At 38.3% G+C, this 3,730-nt stretch overlaps 1 protein-coding gene across 1 annotated transcript in view; it reads right to left on the bottom strand.

Annotated features, from left to right (window-relative positions):
• clstn1 (calsyntenin 1) overlaps positions 1–3,730 on the bottom strand; it is a 324,752-nt gene that overhangs the window by 151,093 nt on the left and 169,929 nt on the right. The window lies entirely within an intron of this gene.

Raw genomic sequence — 3,730 nt, 5'->3', positions numbered from 1 at the left:
CAGCGGAACACCAGGCTAGCCATTTATAGAAAGGCAACACACACATGCAGCCGGGATTTGGTTAACACCCATTATATGAACTGTGTGTGTGTGTGTGTATGTGTGCGTGCATGCACGCACATGTAATTTGCAATTTACTCAAGAAATTATTCATGAAAATATGAATTTGATAGATTGCTGATTTTTTTCATAGGATGGTTCAGTATTATTTGGTTGTGCACCCAACAAATTGCATTTTTTGCATTCTGCAATAATTTATTTACAGGAAAAGCACTATGCCGAAAATGTAGTGCTTTGTGCTTGGCTATAAAGGTCATATAGTTTATGGGACATTTTCTTGCTATACACCTGACCTTATTTTCTGTTATGTCTTAAAGCAGTAGCCTAAAGTTTAGAAGCTTTTACATTCTAGAAACACGTAGGTTATTAATACAGTAGATTGAGGGCACTGCAAAACAATTTGCATAATGGCTTAAATACCATGCAATTATATGTCACAAACTGTCAACACAGACAGCAAACAATCATACAGGAAGGAACTTAAATTGGTCTGTTCTTGGTTAATTTTGACAATTATTTTTATGGACAGTAAACAGGATGGCAAATGTAATGTCCAGCGCTAGGCTATAACTGAGTATAAAAGAAACAGCCTACTGTAGGCCTATGCCTATAGGCTACTACTAGTACTTCATATTACGAAAAATTACTTAACTTATCAATGTATAGATCAAAATAGGCTATAAAGACTTTAAAGAAGCCTATTGTCTTGACTTTAACCCATTTAGTAGGCCAATGTCAATAGACACAACACACAACAATATGCGTAACCTACAGCCGATTGCTACTATTTAAAGAAGGAATAAACGTGTAGGCTACAGTGTAAAGGCTAAAATGTAAGCCAAACAATAGTATCCACATAAGACAACGCTAGATAGGCTATATCCAGTAGCAGTAGCATAATGTGATATAAACCTTGAGTCTTGTGTACATTTGTTGTCTATAATACCAACTTGCCTGTAAACGCAACCTGTACACACGGCTGTTTCATACTTGCCTCCGCTCTACAACAAGCCTGGCTGCCGGTTATCTCTTCATATTCCTCAATGAAGAGCTACACTCACTGCAGTCTGCATGTGGTCGTTATCGTCGGACGTCGGCTACCTATAGAAAATATCCAAACGTATGTGTACTTTACCCAGATCTAACTGCACCGCCGGGAATTTATAACGCAGATTAATAAAATAAATGATGTTTGGGTTGGCACTGTTAGTGTGGAAGTGCGCTGTCATTCAAGCAAGGATGTTGCATTTCAAGCAAGGATGTTGCACTGCCTGCCTTTTGCCACTGCGCTCTTGCCTTTTCATCCTGGTTAACAGCTTGTTTAACGTCTAAAGCCCTCCCCCCACCCTGTCTCTTTGAAATGAAAGTAAAACGAGCTCAATAATGTCCAACTCCTGTCTAATGTATAGCCTACCCTATTACAGTACAATTGCATATTTTCATATGTCCAGTTTAGCCCAACAGCATGTGAACTTTCCTTTAATCTATACAAAGTGGAAGGCTTAATTATATTAGGTATTCAAGTCCTTAAGTGAACAAAATACACGTTGTGAAATGTAATTGGCAGATGAAATGTTCATCTTGTTAAATAATTTGATATGCATCCCAGCAATAATAACTAAATTAATCTGGTTAATGGTTATACTAGTAGTAGGCTAAATTATGACACCATTCCCATGGAAAGTGGAACATAAACCACAGACGTTTATTGCCTTAATATAACGAAAGGGGAAATGGACCAGGGTGAGGGCATCCTGTGCTATAACTCATTACCCATGACTCATTTACTCTTAAGGCAAAAGAGTAAATTACATCATTTTGTTTGAACTTATATATAGGCATATGTTTGAGAAAATATATAAGCCTTGGCTATAAATACTGGTCAAATAAATATAACTGTATAGTTGCACAATTACCTTTTAAATTTTGATTAAAGTTAGTCCCCATTATACTCACGTGTTGGTGGACAAACCTGAGAACTTCTTTAATGAAAATGGTCTAAAAGGCCATACAGCCTAAATTCAGTGACACAACTCAGTCCAAGTTCTAAACAAACATGCCAAAGTAGTTGTGAATGCAACCAGCTGATGAAAACAGGAAGAGACATTTAGAGCTGCCATGTAACCGCTTTTTACTGTGGGCCACAGTATTTGTTAAGGGGAAGGTTGCTTCATGTCATTCACCAAAACTTGTATAATCCCTTTGAGGGGTGTGTACTGAAGAGAGGAATGGATTATCTTTTTCTTCTTTTGTAATTTTTGGGTGACTTTTGGCGACTCCACAAACACAAATTATTATTAAGGACAGAATTTTTCCACACACACACACACACACACACACACACACACACACACACACACACACACACACACACACACACACACACACACACACACACACAAGTTGATTGATGCTGAAAGTTTCTTGGAACATATCCAAGCCCATGTAGGCCTACTGTTACACCTCCCACTATACAAGATGTGCAACTATTTTCAAAATCACTGCAAATGTGGGGTCAAATGTGTAACAATGTGTAATAAAAACCTCAGTGGCTCTTTTTAAATCACTGTTAAAAACCCACCTATTCACACAGGATTTCCCCTAGATTTATTGTATTGTCTTCATTATGTGGAATTGTTGTATTTGTATTGTTTATTTATTTCTTCTGTGTAATGCTGTAACGCTTTAATTCTATTGTTTTATTCCAGTTAGTGCCTCTTAACTGATGTATTGCCTTTTTATATGCCACTGGAAAGCACTTTGTAACTGTTTTGAAAAGCGCTTTATAAATAAAGTTTATTATTATATTTATTATAATGCCAATGAGTTACTAATGTCCTCCCTCACAAGAAGCAAAGACATTCAAAAATATGTTGGTACAATTGTTACCATATGCCAGTATCAAAACTTCATCATTAAGTTAGGATCCAATATAATTAATAGTTTAACATTTTCCAACCATGCGATGTGAGCCAATTGTTTGAGAAACAGATCTATGCAATGAATATTACAAACCCACAGTGCTTTGCTTCCATGTCCAAATGACTCCGCCAGATGGGGCAGCAGAGAGTACACTGGGTTCCCCCCTCCTGCTCCCATCTGGGAACTCTCAGGCAGACTTGATGCCCGGCCACAAAACGGCCTGGCCAATCAGCAGCAGCTTCTAGCAGCAGCTTCTAGCTTCTAGCTGCTGCTGATTGGCCCCATCGGGCGGAGTCAGGTTATGTCCAAATGGCATGTGTATGGCATTTCCTCATGAGAGAATATTTTTGTAGCTTTGTTTATGTTGTCCTTTCATTCATATTTGATTTATCAATCAGCCATAAACTTGTAAGTTGCTCCTTATCAACTATGGTTAATTCCATCTTTCATGATACCATTTCCTTGCTCCAGTTTCTGTCCATTTGGACCCTTGTCTTTTCTGAAGCATGTGACGGCCAGAGTCACAATTGACTCTTAATTGAATAATTAACAGGCCATCAACACTTAACGATGATTGACACCTGGCAATCTCCCTACTCAGGATAAAGTTGCCACAGGTGTGTCACTCGGTGTGGGAGAAACAGTTTGCATGCTGGCAGCAGCAGCTCTCAAATACAGTGTCCAGCACTCTCTCTGCATTTTCTCTACCTGTTTTTTATTTTGATCATTTAAGTAGCTCGAGTTGGGT

This window comes from Electrona antarctica (assembly GCF_951216825.1).
Source record: "Electrona antarctica genome assembly, chromosome: 2".
Lineage (NCBI taxonomy): Eukaryota > Metazoa > Chordata > Actinopteri > Myctophiformes > Myctophidae > Electrona > Electrona antarctica.
Note: the sequence above shows the minus strand (reverse complement) of the source record. Positions and strands in the feature narration are given on the sequence as shown.